At 36.4% G+C, this 21,076-nt stretch overlaps 1 protein-coding gene across 1 annotated transcript in view; it reads right to left on the bottom strand.

The window, feature by feature from the left end:
• The window catches only part of EPHA6 (EPH receptor A6), an 872,902-nt gene that overhangs the window by 246,227 nt on the left and 605,599 nt on the right, over positions 1-21,076 (bottom strand).

The following is a 21,076-nucleotide window of genomic DNA, read 5'->3' as shown; positions in this document are numbered from 1 at the left end:
CAATTATCCGAAAAGAGATGCAAAATTGTTCCTGAACAAGAGCTTAGTACCTAGCCAATGCTTGGCATAAGTCAGGATGCCATTATAAGTGAGGTTTACTTTAGTTGTTTCTATTTAAAGAGAAAAAAAAGTGAGGTTCTTTACTTGGAATCCAAATACTTCTAAAAAATAGTTTAAGAAAATAAATTTCATGTCTTTAGGATATGAGAGAAAAGCAATTTGGCTATTTTTAACCAAAGAATTTTCTTCTACTGAGACATGATTTTTGTCTCTCTGTAATCAAGATTATTCTAGTTTATATTTACATTTCAAAGTAAAATCTGTTATTTGTATGCTGTGTCATTTTCTGTCGAATAGCTTTTAAAGTTAACTCTTTTCTGTTATGAACATCTTTTTAGAGTTATTGAAGACCGCAGTTACATAATTTTTTTTTTTTTAATAGAGTTTTCTCAAAATGCTTCCCAGGGAAATAAATGGTGGTATATATTGTGTCATATTTACATGTTTTATTTGTGACTCCCAGTTCTTGATGAAACATCAAAATTTCAAGTGATATTATCTCATTTCACCAAAATGATTTTTTTTAAAGCACAGGAGAAGTCTCAACATTGTAATGGATTGACAGTACCCAGTAAACTAATCTTAAGATTTATTGACAGACCATGCAGGAAATCTTTAGCTTTTTTTTTTTCCGGAAAAAAAAATTCCCCTTAGGTCATCTACTGTAATCAGGATTAGTTTAACCTTATGAAATGAGATACATATACAAAGATTTAGCAACATATAATGGAAACTAATCTGTAAAACCTCAATACTATATGGTTATATAGACATATGTGTATGACATACAAATGAAAGCTGAACATATATTTCTCCTAGACAAACAGAATTTTGTAGATGATGCTGTTATTCTCTTGTCTACCTGGACTTGAAATGTGTGGTCATCTTTGATTCTACCTTTCCCTACAATTTCATGTCCAGAATCAAATCTTTATCATGTCTTACATTATTTTATGTTTATTACCACTGGCACAGCCTCATTTCAGGCTCAGCCTCCCATGATTAGGCTACATTTATGTTTTTCTATTCAATTGGCTTTCTACAGTATTTCTTCCCAATCCATCTCACATTATGTGGCCACATGATTATTCTTCAAAATAATATTTAAAAATATTCAGAGTCTTTCTCAGTGCCTAGAGGGTAACATCATCCCAAGGCAGTGGAAACACCATTCTTAGAGATGTCCAGGCCTGAACACTTGGACTCAGCCCTCCCGTAATTCTCTCCTTCACCTTCAAGTTGATCAATTCTGCCATTCCTACATTTTAAGTAATTCTTTGATCCGCGTTCTCTCCTGTTCCCGCAGCTGTTCAGATACTCAGCACACGTATTTGAATTCAGCAAGATGGCAACTTCCATCTATGTGGAATGCAGTGGAATAATAACAACAAGGACAAAAAGCCTCTGAAGAGACATTCGATAGATTTTAACATACTAAAGAACGCATAGTTTACTCCATAAAACAGCTTTGATGCCTCACACTCTTAATTCAGACGTATTTATTGATTTCCAAGTTCACAAAACAGTAGAGTAATCGTAAATTAAGTAAGTGGGGGCCAAAGGTAAGATATCTAAAGAGAAGGAATGGAGTGGAAGTGCACGCTGCTAGGCTGAGCACCAGAAGAACTGGGGAATCTGAAAATCTGACATAAGATCCCAAAATATACACTACTCAGGAGTCAGGAATTTAGGATCAAATATCCCTGTAAAATTCAGAGAGCACAGAAGGACTCACTGTGTTATAACTCAAAACATCAACATGATCATATAAGGTCAATCACAACATGCTGACTTATGTCCAAGATATTTTATTTAAAAAGGGCAAGAGTCTGTGGGAGCACGATTAGAAAAATATGTCTCTGAAAATACTTAAGAATATTAAAAATAGTACTTTTAAGGCCAAACCTTTGTCTGAAAACTTCAGTGGTCAAAAAAAGATTCACTTTCTGAGGATTTCAGGGGTTTGGGCTCACTTCAATTATACTATACGTTTTTTGAGGGCAGAAATAATATCTTTCAAATTTCTATATCACATGGGATTAGTACAGTGCCTTACACAATCTAAGAATTAATAAATATTCATGAGGAAGTGATAAAGAACACATTCTAGATATAAGGATTAAATGTCCCTGGCTAAAGAAGAGTTTTCATATATGAGGTAATGCTCCTGCTTAAAAATGTTCTAGTTATACAAACAGCCTCTTACACCTTTGTATTTTGGTATTTGATATGTTCAGAAAAAAAATAATAGAAAATAGTGTGACTTAAGATTTTTTTATTCAAATACCCCTGCTTAGGCTTTGAATGAAGCAAATATTTAGAGAAGAGTATTGGCAATGGAATTATATTAACATGTTTCTTTTATGTTCAATATTTGTTGCCATTTACCAACAGGAAAAATACTTCTAAGATGAGAGAGAGAGAGAGAGAGAGAGAGAGGCAGAGGCAAGGGATTCTGTGTTCCACTCAAGTAAACCAGTTAATAATTCTCAACTGGATAGAAAAAAAAAAGCCTCATGGATCATATCTATTGAAGTAGGGGCCCTTAGCTGGGATTATACTTTTTCAGAAAGTGATTTCACTGCTGTGCTTTCCTCCTCTGGGCTGCCAGTTCTCCAGAAATGATGCAGTTCAGTACATCAAACTGTGGCTACATTGGGACAGAGAAGATTTCAAGATTTGCTCTTCTTGATGACCTTAATTTACTTGTCAGATAAAAATGCCAAATGACACAAGGATAATTGGAAAATGTGAGTTTGGTACATCTTGATGGAGAGGCAGAAGCAGAAGCAGGTAGTGCAGCATGAAACACATTTTGTTTTGTTTTAAAGATTCTTGTGTGCATTAATAGATGGTCAAGATGCCTTGACAGGCAGGCTTCACATGACAAAGAACAAAGAAAAGTGATTGAGGCATTTAAACATCTGGAACTCTGTTAACATTCTAAATGTCAAGGATTTAATTTGTAATTGTCTATATTTCATATTGTTGTTTGCAGTTGAGATAGGTCTTTGATAACGTATTTTGCAATTGAAATACTTATGCCTTTATACATGCATATTTCATCTTTTTTTTTTAAGATCCAGTGTATAATAGAATTTCCTTACAAATTTCACAAATTCCCTGGAACAAACGATACTCAATTTCAAAAGACTATTTAACGTGCACCATAATATTAATAGTGAATATTTGCATATTTGTAAACATATATATGCACTTGAGGCTATAGCTTCTCTATATAACAGTGTGGCTTGAGGTAAATAGCTTTGTAATTAAATGCATAATCATTAGAGATCACAAATTTCATAAGGCTTACATACTCAAAGGATTCTTTAGAATCTATTTTTCATAGAAAAGTATGTAAAGAAAATAATCTTGATTTAAAGCACACATTAAACTGAGGGTTGCTGGAGGAGAGGTGGGTGGGTGGATGGGGTAACTGGCTGACCGGCATTAGGGAGGACACGTGATGTGAGCACTGGATGTTAAACGCAACTGATGAATTACTGAACTCTACATCTGAAACTAATGATGTATTATATGTTGGCTAATTGAATTTAAATTAAAAAAACACTTAGAAAATAAACAAACACAAACAAAAGCACACATTGATTATTTAGAAAAAGTTCTAGAAAATTTCTTGAGTGAATTCTCATTCATCAAAACAAACAAAAAATTAATCATTTAGAATGTGGTAAAAACTGTGATATAGGGACTGGGGAGACAAAGAAAGCTTAATTAAGCCTGGTTTCCTATCCTCGTAGTAGTTTCTCTTCAGCCAGGGTGATACTCAAACCTTAACTGTAATATAGTGAAACTGTTGCTAAAATGGAGGCATGTGTGAGGGTCTTGAGGGAAGAGTAGGAGCGTGATAATCTCAATAGAAAGAAGGGAAGGAAGGCTTAAAAAGGAGTTGATCCTTAAACCAAATCTGAAAGGATCGGAAGAAATTTGCAAGTAACCAAGGTGATGAGTAGATATTGGGACATTCTAGTGTGAAGAAATGACATTGCATATATATGGAGACAACACAGCACTTGGAGTTTTTTACATGCACTCTGAGGCAGAATAAGAACAAGAATAGGAAGATGGAGAGAATGGATCATGAAAATTTAGTGACATCAGTCAGCACACTTATTTTTTTCTCAGGAGTGGAATAGAAGGAGATGGGAGTTTACTTAAAATTGCAATTCTTACTGGAGATATAAACTCTTGCAGATATATGGGAAGAAACTGCCAGAAGATAAATCCAATTGAGGAGATTAAAAAAAAGAAAAAGCAGAACTGAGATTGAGAAAGTATTGAGGCCATGTTTGGAGAGCTTGGATTTGGCCTGAATCTCACACTACTCCTTGAGTTTTTATTAATAAGGTAATAAGGTCCCACTTTTCATCAAATCAGTAGGGGTTTTTTTCACTTGAAAATGAGAGTCCTACTTAATGAAATGAAACAAAGAAGAGAAAATTTGGCTGTATTTGTCTATATGCATATCCTATAATGAGGGGAAGGGAAGATAAGTGGGTCTTCATATTTCTAAATTAGCTACTCATAATTCTTATTGTTTATTAAGTTATTTGAGTTAGATGTTTTTAATCTCCATTTATTATTAAAAATTTTTTTCTATGCAGAACACAGCCTTTGCCTCAATAATTAGATGGATGAGATTGGAAGAGTAAAGGAAAATGGGTTGTGTGGGGGTTACCTTTTTAAAACAACCCTTTTTTTATACAAGGAATACCAAATCTTCTGCTCAGAAAAACCCCATTTTCTTTATCTTTAATGGACTGATTTGTCAGAGGGTAAAATTAGTCTTGCCTGTCCTATATTGAATGGACCTCATGTATTGACTTAATAAAAACTACATGGATGTAAAAACAAACACACCAAAAATAAAAACAAATGAACAGACATTTCTGAAAATTTAGCTAGACAACATTGTTAAAATCAGATTGTGGAAGAATCTGCCCAGTTTAAACACATCTAATTATAAACTCACTGCTACCAAAACTGGAGCTGAACAAATTTCTGTAAAGATCTTTACTTAATCTTCACAGTTAATAATAAAGCAGATTTGAGGCGATGGCTGAGGTCTCTTATATGGCTTCAGTGGAAGCTTTGCAAAAGCACCCAAACCAACAATGTTGGCAGTGGAGGGCAATTTCTCTTAGCTTTATGGACCCAAGCGCAGTGCTCCAAATAATTCAGATCACTGGCATCCAACAGGGACCTGCTATTCCCTATGCCAAAGCTCATTTGATTATCCCTGAAACTGAGTAAGTTTTCAAGGAAGTATTTTGGATCATTGTTTGAAACTTCTCGAAGCCTGCACTGATTAACAGCAAACTGTTTACCTCAACTTCTAAATGGTCACTGCCACGATGTCTGGAGAGATTCTAACGGAGCCAACCTTATTGTCCCAAAAAACTATGGCTCCATCAATTTTCTTAACATTCCCTCTATTATTTATGTTGTGCTTTCTCTTGAACCATGTGTGAAGTCTCCGAGTTAAGTGTTTTGTATTAGAAACAAGAGGGTTTGAGGCACAATATTATACTACAACTTACAGCCATTGATTTCAAGAAAATAAGGTTGTTTGCTTTGCCTGTTGATCTTTCACTAAATTTTGGCTTCATTGCCCAGAGAATCAAGTTAACTCAAAAGTGAGGCTTAGTATTGTGATTCTGGAAATGTGGAGTAAATACCCTTGAAGAAATAAGCTAAAAAGAAAAAATTTCCTGACATATGCATTCACAATTTCATGTTCTATAAAACAGTATTGTGTCTCATTTATTTACCGTTTACACTAATATCTCCATGACATGATATTGATTATAGACAAACTGGGTGTGTGTTATCTTGTTAGAAAGATATGCCTTTTCCTATATACTGATGATAAGGGTTCGGCTTTCAACAACTAGAACTGATCTCTGGATACAAATAATTCTGTCATCCTACTGCTGCCAGAAGGGATTGGACGTCATCAACTTTATCAAAACTAAAATCATTTTCTTCGGCACACAAAAGGCGATTGATCAAAACTCTACAAAACAAGACAACCTATTCCATTTTGTACAGGCATATTTTTTCCACAGCTTATCCTAGAAAGCATGCTGCAAAACTATGCAGTTCAATATAACGTTTTCCATGGGAGCATTACTCCTCAGGTTTCTTTTTGATGACTTAGAACACCTGCTTTGAAAATTTTCCAGGCCAGAATCATCTTTTTTCACAGCATCCAGTGGTGTGGAACTCTGGGCTTTTAATATACAGTATGCCTAATTGTTGGAGCAGATTCAATTCTGCTTCGTGCAGACAATCTTTGCTTTGCTTCCAGGCCATTTCAGTGCAAATAGAAGGATGGGCAAAAATACTGGTTGGGTGTCTTTCCTTTAACAGTGGAAAGATTTCTGTATTGCTTCACCTTCTTTTTAAAGCATTTATACCATCTATCAGTATGAAAATAGATAAATCACATTCTAAGCTTTCTTTAAAGACTAACCCCAAAATTCTTAGTAAGTTTCCTCTGAAGCATCTGTTCAGCCCTGTCTCTGAAAACTGCCTCTGCCTCCACAGCGGGGTCTTGCAAAATTGTTCTCTCTGTCCCTGGTCCTTACTCACATGAATTAGATTAGAGATGGAGACTTGATTCATATTGGGCCCAAACATGATCTCTCTTCCAGAAATTTGGAATTAGGATTTATGGTCAGTTTGGTGATTTTGCTTGGAATGAACGGGAGATGTGACACTGCAGACCATGAAGCAGATAGATATATTTTCCTAAATGAACATATACACAGGTAAAACTAGTCCTAGGAGAAAGAAACAGAAACGAGTAGCTGTATGGACCCCAAAAAAGACTAGTTGCCTTTCATTTCAAGAGCATTCTAGTGTCTTGTCTCAGTCCTTTTTGAAGCCTAGCCATGTTTCGTCCCCATGTTTCCATTGTGGCCCTGTCAGGGACATTCTTAAATCTCTTTTTGCTTAACGCTCATGGCATACTTGATACCTGCAACCAAAGGGCCTTAGGGTTTTCTGATTTTTTAGTTTCTGACCAAAGAATAAATATTTTGAAAATAAACTTAAAAAGTGATTCTTTTTCTTTCACTCCCCAGATATATTAGCTCTTTTGAAGTTGGTATGCATGGAATCATATTAAGTAAACTTTCTCACTCATCTCATTTCCAGCATGGAAATCTCCCTCCATCAGTGACACGTTACCTTGGGCCTGCTTCTGTCAAAGGTTGTGGTCACAAAAGTCCACATTAAAAAAAAATAAATAAAACACACTGTTGCATGTGTTGTAAAAAAAAAAAACAAAACTGCTTGAGGCTATTATCCTCAAATTCCTTATCTGTCTTTCCTACATTTGTGCTTCACATCATAAGAACATGAGGACTTCTCTGTTCTCTGGCTGCTTCCAGAAATCTCAGAGGCAGTGATAATGTACATGTAGTGCACCTCTAGTAATAATCCTCAAAATAAGATTCTGTTCCCTCTTGGTTTTATGGATCAAATTTTCTACTTCTAGCTATAATTTAGTAAACATTTTGTATATGTGTTTTAGACCTCCTCAATTGTTTTTAAGGAGAAGAGCAATAAAAGTCAATATTCCTCTGTTTAATCAGATTTTCTGAGAAGGTATCCCTATAAAAATTAAGGGCAATTTAGATAAGTTAGCATATATATGGATAAATCATGCTACTTACTGCTTAAAGCATTTAGCTTTCTTCCTAGAACATGAAATTTGACTATACTTGTAATTCTCTCTCATCTCTGCTAATAAGTATTAACGACTTAGATTGGTTATATGTAAGTTTGGGCATGTTCTGTTAAACAAAATTCTTGATTAAATAATTCTGGATGATTAACAAAAAAATAGAGGTCATTCTATCTCCTTTTAAAACGTGAGAAGAATTTTCAAATTCCATATACTTATTAGCTTGACTAATTCATGTGTTGCATCCCTTATTTTGGTGAGGGTGGGGGCAATGGAGGTACATACTTTCTAGCTTCAGGTGAGGTTTTCTACACTGCTGCTTTTCTGAATATTACCAAAAGGCATTTTTCTAATTGTTTTTGTTTTCTAAACTGAGCTTTATTATTTTTCACCTGTCCTGATGCCCCAATTGCCAAAGTATAAGCTATTGGAAGTCTGAAGAGAAGGGTGCTTATAAGACTCCTTCAACTGTCTCCACAGTCATGGATGGAGCAGGAATGCCTCCATCTCTCCTCTGGTACGTAGAGGCACAAGTCACTGGTCAGTGTAAAGGTACAATTTCCCCATCAATCTCTTATGTAATCACTTTTCACCTTCCTTTCCAGTAAAGTATTTCTCCCTCCATCTTAGGCAGTAAGAGCATTGTGAAAAATGACGACAGAGACACAGTCTCATGTGCAGAAGTTTGTGGTGTTTTTTTTTTTTCATGAAAATTCATTAAATTTATCTTACCTTAAGGGTAATCGTAGAGTACGATCATGAATAATATACTTTTACAATGCTTAAAAATATTGCTATAATCAAGCAAACAGCCATTGTAAAGGTATATAACTTTTTAAAAAAATTCTCCATGGGGGGTTGGGGAGACGCCTGGGTGGCTCAGTCAGTTGAGCATCTGATTCTTGATTTCATCTCCTGTCATGATCTCAGGGCTATGGTATTGAGCTCTGTGCTGGGCTGGCTCTGTGCTCAGCTCAGAGTCTCTTGTCCCTCTCCCTCTGCTTCTTCTACCACCCACAACTCATCATGGGCTCTCTCACTATCTCTCAAGTGCATAAGTAAAATCTTAAAAACCAAAAACCAAAAACCTCCATGAGTATTAACTGGGTATCTTTACATTTTGTTTAACTCAATTTGAAATCTATCTTCCCAGTGGGCATTTGAGCAGGATGAGAGGGAGAAAAATGACAAAAAGGTAGGTTGTTTTAAAATGGTGCAGCTTCCATGATGTGGTTGGAACTAGAGGGTATTATGCTAAGTGAAATAAGTCAATCAATGAAAGACAAGTATCATATGATCTCACTGATATGAGGAATTTGAGAAACAAGACAGAGGACCATAGGGGAAAGGAGGGGAAAATGGCACAAGACGAAACCAGAGAGGGAGACAAACCATAAGAGGCTCTTAATCTCAGCAAACAAACTGAGGGTTGCTGGAGGGGGGGGGGCGGTCAGAGGGATGGGATGGCTGGGGGATGGACATTGGGGAGGGTATGTGCTATGGTGAGTTCTGTGAATTGTCTAAGACTGATGACTCACAGACCTGTATCCCTGAATCCCTATTATTATATGTTAATAAAAAAATTAAAATTTAAAAATTTAAAAGTTTTAAAAATTTAAATTTTAATTAAATTTTAATGAATGAATTAATTAATTAAAAATAAAATGGTGCAGCTTCTTTGATGGAGAAATACAAACAGAAGTGGTTTAGAAGGACTCAAAAGGCATTTGAATGCTGCAGTACTTAATAGGACAAAGCAAAGAAGAATGTGCTAAAGGCAATTAGATAACACTTGTCTGCTGGGGAATTTGGATTAATTTGGGAAAGAATGAAAGAATGGAAGAGCTCTCTTTCCAGTGATTATGCGAGGTAAAATGTGTCTATAAAAGTTCAAATAGGGGGCGCCTGGGTGGCTCAGTGGGTTAAGCCGCTGCCTTCGGCTTAGATCATGATCCCAGGTCCTGGGTTCAAGCCCCACATCGGGCTTTCTGCTCAGCAGGGAGCCTGCTTCCTCCTCTCTCTCTGCCTGCCTCTCTGCTTACTTGTGATTTCTCTCTGTCAAATAAATAAATAAAATCTTTAAAAAAAAATAAAATAAAAGTTCAAATAGGGGGTGCCTGGGTGGCTCAGTCATTAAGTATCTGCCTTTGGCTAAGTTCCTGATCCTAGGGTCCTGATCCCAAGGTTCTGGGGTAGAGCCCTGCATCTGCATCCCACTCCCTGCTCAGTGGGAAGGGTGCTTCTCCCTCTCCCACTCCCCCTGCTCGTGTTCCCTCTTGCTGTGCCTCTCTCTGTCAAATAAATAAATAAAATCTTTAAATAAAAAGTTCAAATATTCTCAAACCTGTATCTATTCCATAATCTGAAAAAATAAAATGCTTCCTCAAACAAGGTATTCTGTGCTTATTACTTATAGAACTTACAGTATAACTAATAGTATTCTTTTTTTAATTTATTTTTTTTATTTTTATTTTTTAAAGATTTTATTTATTTATTTGACAGAGAGAAATCACAAGTAGGCAGAGAGGCAGGCAGAGAGAGAGGAAGAAGCAGGCTCCCCGCTGAGCAGAAAGCCCGATTCGGGGCTCGAACCCAGGACCTGGGATCATGACCTGAGCCGAAGGCAGTGGCTTAACCCACTGAGCCACCCAGGCGCCCCTTATTTTTATTTTTTTATAAACATATAATGTATTATTAGCCCCAGGGGTACAGGTCTGTGAATCTCCAGGTTTACACACTTCACAGCACTCACCATAGCACATACCCTCCCCAATGTCCATATAATTAATAGTATTCTGAGCCAAAATATAATTTTCAATATACAGCTAACTTTTATTTTCTTTGGATTGCTTATTCCTGTGCAAGAAAATCAGTTAAATGGTTATTTATTTAATTAAAAAAAATTATTGTGGGATAGGTGGCTGTATGTCATTTCTACTTGAAGACTGAGAATTCCATAGAAAGTCCCTAAGGAAGTTTTCTTTCTAAAATTACACTTTTTTTTTTCATTTAAAAATTTTTTTTTCTTTCTTCCTTAAGAAATGAAAGGCAGATGATTTACAGCACAGGCTCATACAAAAAACCATTATGTACCCAAGACATGACTGACCTTTCCTCAGAAGGAGGATAGTCATTATTTCAGCAAGTACTTCCGGAGTGCTTATGTGTGCTGTCTGCAGTTCTAACTACTTCACATGCAATTTAGGATATACTTTATAGATGGAGAAACTGAGGCACAGAAAGTTTAGTTAACTTGCCGTGGTTATACAGATAGAAGTGGCGGAACCAAAATTTAAGTACGGATAACCTAGTTCAGAGTTACAGTTTCCAACCTTTATGCTATATTGTCTGTTGGTATGGAAATTTTTTACGATTTAAGTATTTAAAAGAAAACTGGCCCAACCCATAAATAATCTGATTACCACAGACATAGGAGGGACAGTGGTTCTGGGTCCACAAGGTGATGTTGCTGGAATAGGACTGATGGAGAATCCCTGACTTGCAAACTGTGCTGGTTAAGGGCTGGTATCTCAGAAGTTCACGTGTGGAGCTAGCTTGCCCACCACTGCAGTGTTTAGGCACTGGGAGGTCAACTCATCTGAGGAAGCCCACTTACCCTGACATGTCACCTATAAAAATGAAACAAAAACTGACACCAAGACTAGCCAGCTGTCTCCAGGGTAAGCTAATGGGCATGAAAAATAAATGTCAAAGGAAGAATCAGAGAATGACTTGATTTCTATAGGGTGTCTAGATACAAGAAGATAAGAATATTGTTTCATTTTCTAAAGATCATTTTGAAATTGTCTGAATGGAATTTTAGGGCTGAAAATTAATACCAATAATGTCAATATTGATACTCAACATCGACTGAGCCTTAACCACAGACATATGATATTATGCTAAGTACTTCACATGCATTGAACCAATGCATACTCACAAGAACAGTAGGAAGTAGGTGATATTCTTATCCATAGTTTTCCTTATGTGGAAACTGAGGCAGAGAGTGGTTAGCTAACTTGTACAAAGATAGTGATAGGGTCAAGATCTAAATCCAGGGTTAAGTCCAAAGTTTGAACTTTTAACTGAAATTCACTAGTTTTCTTTATCTATTTATCTGTGAAATATATGCCAAGTTGAATTGCATGAATCAGATGCTATCATGAAAAATCTCCTCGTTCTTTCGGCTTATTTATATCCTTCCTTTTCTTCAAGGCCAGGGTGAAGGCCCTCCTCCACAAAGTGTTTCCCAGCTGCCAGTTCATAGAATTAATTCAAATTATAGTGAGAGTTAACATTTAACAATCACATTAAGAGACAGACACTCCCTATCCTCTTTCTCAGCTTTACTCTTCTCCAGAGCATCTCTCATCACCTGGCTCAGATTCTGCCATGCAGCTTTGTAGGTAGCAGGTTTATTGAGGAGTGACTTCAGTGTGGACAGGTTGGGAAGTGAGGGTAGCAGAAAAGGGAAAATGGAGCATTGAAACTTCCATCTGGTAGCTACAAAGACCTCTGCAAATCTCAAGGGCTGAGAGGACCCTTCACAGCTGTCTCGAATTGATCAGTGGCACAAAGCTTTGGGCCCCCCAATGACCAGACTTAGATTCTGCCCACCTCTGGGGAAAGGAAATGACTACACTGGGACAGAGCCAACATCTGGAAAGGAATTCAGCCAGGAGCCTTTGGCAGGCAGCACACCCACTTGCTAAGAGATTAAGTAAGTGCCTGGGTCCTGAAGGGGAGGTCTAGGCAACACACCAGAGCTCTGCATCACTTAACATTCTAAATATTTTACTCCTTGTTTGCTTATTGCCTCCTTCCTCTCTGGAACATAAGCTCTAGGACAAGACACTGAGGATCTTTGTCTATTTCTGCTATAGCCACAGCATGTAGAACAGCACTTAGTATAGAGTACAGAGTGTGTTTTCACAAATATTTTTTGAATAAATCAGTGTACAAACAAATAAATTTCCAGTTTTCTGATGAAGAAACCAAAGCTTACATAGACTAAATTGCCTTCCTTAGGTCCTAATATCTACTGAGTGGCAGAGCATGGTCTGGCCCAAATGCTTAACTGCTTCATTCAGAGTTTCTCTATTTTTAGAGCAAGCGTAGCTCATTTAGCACATTCCCTTTATTTATTGATGAGAAACTAATACCAAGTCTTACATTGCCTTTACCAATTAGACCAACCAAGCAAGTAACCTAGCCTGAGACAGGTCCATCACAGTCTTGTGTGACATGTTAGTCTTGATGTCTAACTTTGCTTTGCTAACATATAACCTTTATGATATCTAGATTCATGAAGTTTTCCAGATAACTTAATTTCTAGAACATCTGCGACTGACCAACTTTCATTGAAAGTTTGGCATGAGATGGCTCAGCTCCAGTTTTCTCAGGAGGCTCTGGTGAGCAGGTCATAATTCACTGTGTCTTGAAAGTCCAGAGACCAAATATGAACTGTCAAGGTGAAATACGCGGCTCACATGCTGGCAGAGAGCAAGCATGTGTTAGAATTTAAATTGATAATCCCCAAGGCTCCAGCACCTTCGGTAGGTGAATTCTAAAGCTAAAATAGTCTCTAGGGAGTTTGGAAGTTACGATAGCTTTAGAGCGACAATGAAAAAGATATTTGGAAGGTTTTATTTTTAGTGTGGATAAAATAAAGGTGAGAAAATTAGATGTGTTAGCAGTAGTACCAGAGAAGTCAGTTATGGGAAGCTCATTCTGATTGGCTTGCTTGTCTCCAAACTACAGATAAAGGGAAGAAAAATAAAACTCAGGAAGGTTTCCTGGCAAGATCAGAGACAGCATCGTATGGCCCTTGCCTAACTATGACTCCAGTCACATGTCTTGTATTTTCTGTACCAAGATCATCACCCCCAACACTCCTTACCCCCACCTCTGTTGCAGCTGCTGGGTCTTCTCAGAATCACTAGGAGGACTTGTTAAAACAGAATGTTGGATTCACCCCCAGAGTTTCTGATTCAGGAGTATAAGGTTGAGTCCGAAAATCTGCATTCCTAACATTTTCTCTGGTATTGTTGCTACCGATTTTGGCACAGTACCCACATTTTGAAAACTACGGTTCTAGCCATACTAAAATGCTTTCAGTTGTTAGAAGGTTCCATACTCACTTTCATCTGTACACCTGCACGCCTGCACACATGAAAGAAGCTCCCTGACCCTCTTATCTTACCCCCCACATCACACTCCATCCCCCTCACCAGCATGGCCAAGTTTTATTTAACTTTAAAGTTTGCTTTAAGATAGCACTTCTTCTTCAAAACTTTCCTTAACATAAGTTTGTTTGGGTTCTTCTCCTTGTGCTCCCAAAATGTCACATATAACCTCGTAAACTTGTTGAATTTTTTAAATTTCTCACAAGCTTTTGTGAAAGCAAGGAACAAGTCTGTTCTTTTTATCTTTGGATCCACAGCGCCTCCTTCTATAACTGGCCCATGGGTTAGTACTTTTAAACCAAGTGAAAGAGTGAATGAATAAATTGAACAATTAAACATTCTGCTTGCTTTAGCTTTTGCTTCCTTTCACATGCCCTTCACTTTTTCCTTATGTCCAATTTAGAAACAAACATTGTATCAAATTTAGAAATAACTCTCTTACTTCCCAGGATAACAACTTAAGCAGCAATTTTGAAGACAATGTCAATTTCATTTCTTCATTTCAAAATGAGAATAGTAAGAGTGCATGAAATCAGAATATATGTATTACATGCATGTACGTATGTATAAATATGTATGCTAAATTCAGTAAGCAATATTGCACTGATCATTGTTTACAGAAATGTTGAAAATGATTGTTGAAAAATCATTTAGTCTGCTTTCTGGTTTTGTATCTACCAAATATAAGATATATTTATTTTAAAAATAACTATAGTGCAGGAACATTTTTTTAAAAAATATTTTATTTATTTATTTGACAGCTAGAGATCACAAGTAGGCAAACAGGCAGGCAGAGAGACAGGAGGAAGCAGGCTCCCTGTTGAGCAGAGAGCCCGATGCGGAGCTCGATCCCAGGACCCTGAGATCATGACCTGAGCTGAAGGCAGAGGCTTAACCCACTGAGCCACCCATGTGCCCCAATACAGGAGCATTTTTTAAAGGATGCTCAGTTTCCCAAAAGCATAAGAGAATATGAAATTCAATTTGTTGTGAATCAGCTATTTTATATCTGATGGTAAAGTTGCCATATTCTGCTACTTTGTCTATCTTCACGTGCAGTAATATGTTCATGCATGTCATTCTCTGGTTTGTGCACACACAGCTAAATCCTTCAAAGGGCTCCAGCTATTTTGCCAAGAATTCTTGTTATTTAACTTAAATTCCACTGAACTACTGTTTACTTGAAAAACTAAAGTGTAATGCAAATACTTAAGCTGTCTCTTAATTCTTCAAACAAGGTTTGGTAGAGCTGGCTGGGTTTATTTTATAAACATCTGTCCATTCAGTATTGTGACTTCACAGTGAGGTACAGCAAAAACAGATGACTTGCACTGAGCAAATACAAATTTAAAAGATGTTACATTAGATAATTGAAACTTGTTTTTTATTGTATCCTAGTATCATACAAATAGAAAAACTCAAATTATGCCTTCACATTTTGACATAGGGAGATAATATTTAGTATTTATATATTGTATATAAAATACTTTTCACCCACCTTGGACAGTCTGACAACTCTTTCATTTAACTCTCAAGTTTCTTAGCTCTTAAAATCATGGCTTACCATATGGATAGAATTCCATTGGGAAGTACTAAAGCAAGCTATGTCATCCTTGCAGCTTGGGATTTCCTAAAGGACAATTTCATCCCAGCCTCAGGTGTTTCTGCCCTCTCCCTGAAAGAACTAAAGCTATGTATCACCACTGGGCATCATTCCACAGCTAGCTAGAACTCCCTCCATGCTTTAGAATGCCATTCCAGAAGTAGCTACTGAATAACACAATACTCTTTATCCTGTCTTGGGCAGAGTACATAATCATGCAACAGATGGAAGTAGGAGGTCAGCCACAATTAAGAATCCCACCAGCAGTTCCAGATAGGCTATACACAGTCATATTAAGAGATTAACTTTTCTTGACTTTGCCCTTAATGCTTTCCTAAGTGCTAGAATATGACATTTTTATAAGCCACTTCAAGATTCAAATCAATAAAGCTGATTTGTATAGTCTGAAGAATGGTTGTAATTCTTCATGTATTATATAGGGAATATATTTTTCACTAAATTTGGAGCAATTTGAAATGTCTACGGAATATTTTTGCTCTCTAGAAGAATTCAATGTTGTAAAGTCAAATAACTTGACAGAAAAATTCAGGCAATTTATATGATAGCTGATAGGAAAAAATCCATCTCCTCTCAAATCAAGTCAAATTAAAATTAGACTTTGAGAATGGCATATATAGGAAATTCTGTTAGAAGAGTCTCTGGTGTGGCTTAGTCTAAGCTTCCTGAAGATAGAGAATGTTTATTATTTATCTTTTTTTTTCCCTTCTAGCTTTATTGTGGTATAACTGACAAACAAAAATTGCACATACTTATGGTGTACAATGTAGTGTTTGGATATAAGTATACACTGTGAAATGATCACACAATCAAGCTAATAAATATATCCATCACCTCACATAGTTATTGTGCATGTGTATGTGTGTCTGTGAGAATGTGTGTATGTGGTAAGAACATTTAAGATCTACTCAATACACAATGCAATACTATTATAGTCACATTATAGATCTACAGATCTGTAACTATAGTCTACATTATTAGATCTTCAGAACTTACCATCCTGTATAAATGACATTTTGCATCCTTTGACTAGCATTCAGCATACTGTTTTTAATATATATGCACAAAACCACAAACAAGATACTGAAAATATATAAATAAAATAATAAAACACATATGATTTGTTTGAAATAACAGATGCATGCTAATTGAGTATTTACTGGATAACATCAACTTATTTGATATTCACTGAAAGCCTTCTATGTGTCAGCAAAGCAGTATAAAAGACACAAAAATGAGTAAGAAATGGTTCCTGATCTCAAAAAAAACCCACAACCTTCCGGTCAAAGGATGATGGCTGATATCCCAAAGAAATCATATTTTTGTATATGTTGCTGTAGGTTATTGGCTTAAAATAAACCAATATTCTATTTTTAGAACTAGATCCCCCATTATTTGATAGTTCCTTTTTTGATACGAGACCATTTGTAACACTGAATATTAATATGCACATTTTATAATTTCTAAGCCCCTGTTAATGATTTTTTCCAGCCCATTTAGCAAAGTTATGATCTTTAATATTTTTTGTTTTGGAACCTTCAGTCTGTCTTACAGCACATGAGCTTGGTTCCTATCATTTAAGGTCTTTATTTGATCCAGGCAAAATGGAAGCAAAATATCTTTTTTTAATCAAAGTCTTGTTAAGAGGAGACTTCCATTCTCTATGCAAATAGTTACTCTTCATCAAGTCCCTGCTCATGTAAGGTAATCAGACTAAGTACATTATTCTGTCCCTTTAGAGTTATACTTGGTCTCCCATGTGTGCATTAGTCTAGAAATCTGTATTAAAACACACATAGCTCTTTGAACTTGATGCGTGGTGATTTATATATAATTATAGTCTTCTGAAAATCTGTGTTTATATTCAAACACACATTATGTTAGGGAAGAATATGATTGTTTAAGGGAGGGTGAAGAATTGGAGGCAAGAATAAAAAATAATCATGTAGAAAATCAGAGCTAGGTATGCCTGGGTAGCTCAGTGGGTTGAGCCTCTGTCTTCAGCTCAGATTATGATCTCAGTGTCCTGGGATTGAGCCCCGCATTAGGCTCTCTGCTCAGTGGGGAGCCTGCTTCCCCCCCTCTCTCTCTGCCTGCTTCTCTGCCTACTTGTGATCTCTATCTGTCAAATGGATAAATAAAATCTTAAAAAAAAAAAAAAAAGAAAATCACAGTTAATGACCAAGCTGAATAAGAAAAGTAAAAACACTGGATTGGGTATAAAGGGAACTCAGTTCTAGCTCTGATCATTAATATGAAAAATACTATCCCCATATAATATAATATGCTCATTCCAACACTTACTAGTGGAATGTGGTAAGTTACTAACCTTCTTTGTGTTTTGGTTTCCTGATCTATAAAATGGACATGGTAATAGTATCTACTTCAAAGGTTAGTAGCCACAAAGAATACATAAGTGCTTGGAAAATAATTATAATTCAATAAATATTATCTGATGGAATCTCAACGTTAGAAGTTACCTTAAAATTGTATCACAACCAGGGGTGCCTGGGTGGCTCAGTAGGTTAAAGCCTCTGCCTTCGGCTCAGGTCATGATCCCAGGGTCCTGGGATCGAGCCCAGCATCCGGCTCTCTGCTCAGCAGGGAGCCTGCTTCCTCCCCTTCTCTCTCTCTCTCTCTCTGCCTGCCTCTCTGCCTACTTGTGATCTCTGTCTGTCAAATAAATAAATAAATAAAAATATTTAAAAAAAATTGTATAACAACCTCCTAAACAAAGCAAGGATTTCCTTTATGATATGCTGAAAATGTATCCAGCTAGTTCTGGCACAAATTCTTATCATGGGGGGCATAAGGTGGGCCAGTTTATAGTTGGACAACTTAACTGCTAGAAAATTCTTCTTTCCTACTGATGTTTGCATTTAGTTAGCTATGGTTGCCAACACTGAAAGTGTGCTATTGATTGGGGGGGAAAAAAGCGTTCTATTGATTGGAGATTATTTCAAATTAAAATCTTACATACTGGTATTTGTCCTCCTCTGGGTAGACTCATAAATATGAAATCTGCCTCTTGCTTGATTAATTAACTTTTTTATTACTCCACCAGGGTCAGCTGGTCCTCTTTCTGCTTCGTGCTTCACCATTAATATTTCTGGCTGCTGTTAATAATGATGTAGCTAATTTCATCCTAAGTAATTGAAGCAGTACAGATTGGGCTTCAACCAATAGACCAGATCAAACATAATAGAGGTTTTTTTTTTTTTTTAAGCATAATAGAGATTTTTTTCAAAAGGAAGCTTAATGAAAAAAATATGTTTTACAACAACAAAAATATCATTTAATTCTACCTAAAATGTCCTTAATTTTAGAATTAAAAATTAATTTGTGATTAAAGTTCTACATACTATGTTTCTATACAACTCAAGCCAGTTACAGCCTGACAGCCCAAATAAAGCAAGCTAAAATGTTTATCTGTGGCAAATAAAAATATTTGATTCTTTCTGTTTAGACTGGCAGGCAGCGTGCTATTCTCCCAATTTTAGCCTTTTAAAATTGTATGTCACTCATTTATTTGATTAAATATGCATTGGAAACTATAAGCAAGGCATTTCACAAGACACACAAATACACTAGCTATAGTTCTTAACCTTGAAGAGCTAACAACTTAGCAAATAATTGAGCACTTGCACAATATAATACAGAGTGTCTGAGGAAAGAGATGACTTTTCACCACACTGATCCAGAACATTTCAGGAGGGGTAGCAGATGAGCTGGACTGACCATCTGTACTGTGATAGGTTTCTGAATCTTCCAGTTGGAAGTCATAGAAAAAGCTTAGAAATTATGCAGATTCAGAAAATTTCATGTATAAAGCAGCCATATATTTTTTCAGAGTTTGTGTTAACTAGAGGGAGATGATACAAGAATGATGTTAGTTGATTAGGATTGGAGGGAGACTTGAATATTTGTTGAGAAATTCACATTTTATGTGGTAGAAAATACTCAATGATTTGGAGCTTTTAAGTGGACAGGGTGGAGTATAGAAAAATTAGTCCAATTGAGGCATAAAAAACAAATTAGGGCAGGAGGAATAAGAAATACGATATTGAACCTTAATTTCTAGAATCATTTCCCATTTATAAATTGTTAAACAATCAAATTGCTTAACTATGAAACCATACTAAAAACAGCTAACTATTATGGATATTTAAAAATAATTAAGTGATTAAATTCATTCATTTATAACTACACTAACACTTTTTGTATACATGTGCAAGACATGCCATAAGATTTTATTTATTATTGGAAGAGAGAGACACAGCGAGAGAGGGAACACAAGCAGGGGGAATGGGAGAGGCAGAAGCAGGCTTCCTACTGAGCAGAGAGCCCCATGTGGGACAGGATCCCAGTACTCTGGTATCATGACCTGAGCCCAAGGCAGAGGCTTAATGACTGAGCCACCCAGGCGCCCCATGACATAGGATTCTATTTTGAAATACCTACTATGGTCCAGTAATTTATTGTTTGGTTGGTAAAGTTGATTATGATGATTTTTGTGCGGTTATGTCATGTGATATAAACCTAGTCCATTGTTACTACTTTTGGTAAATAATACATCTTAAAATGTTGACAGATGTGGCCTTTGTGCTACAAAAGTGCATTATGTAGCTTACTGGTAAAAACCTAAGTTTGTATGTTGCTGAAATTTAATGTATATGTATAATTAATCCTTCCAGGGGAAAAGAATGCAATGCTTCCATGTTGGCAATGTATACTTCTCCTGGGTCATTTGGATAACCACTAATGCAATGGGAGAGGTAAACTGCTAATTACTATGTGTAAATTTCCAGCTTTCTTTCAAAAATTGGCTTTAAGCTATGTATGGATTCTGCACCCTTTTGACAGCTTCACAAGTTTTCTTCACAAGTATTTAAGTAAAATGTTCAAGTTGGCTGCAATACAGCAGGATATATTTTATTTATTTTACTTATATTTTAAAAGATGTATACATGAAATTACTTTCTGCTACTCTAAAATACATTTGGATATTAGATAAGTCTTGGGGTTTTATGAGTTGTGGGTGGCTCAGTCCGTTAAGCATCTGCATCTTGATTTTAGCTCTGGTCAGGATCTCAGGGTCATGAGCTCGAGTCAGGCCTCTGGTTCTGTGCCTAGTGGGGAGTCTACTTGGGATTCTTCCCCCACCCCAGTTCTCTCTCTCTCTCTCGCAAATAAATAAATAAATCTTGTAAAAAAAAAAAAAAGTTTTGGTGATTTAAATAACCAAATGTTTAACTTCCTTATCTTTAAATTATTTATATTGCTTTTTCTAAAAAAAAGTAGGTGTAATTTTAAGTAATTATTATTAAAAAATTAAATCAAACATCTTTTTTTTTTTTTTATTTGTCAGAGAGAGAGAGGGAGAGAGAGCAAGCACAGGCAGACAGAATGGCAGGCAGAGGCAGAGGGAGAAGCAGGCTCCCTGATGAGCAAGGAGCCCGACGTGGGACTCGATCCCAGGACGCTGGGACCATG

Source organism: Lutra lutra, chromosome 1 (assembly GCF_902655055.1).
Source record: "Lutra lutra chromosome 1, mLutLut1.2, whole genome shotgun sequence".
Lineage (NCBI taxonomy): Eukaryota > Metazoa > Chordata > Mammalia > Carnivora > Mustelidae > Lutra > Lutra lutra.
The sequence above is the reverse complement of the archived record's forward strand: the minus strand, read 5'-3'. Positions and strand labels throughout refer to the sequence as shown.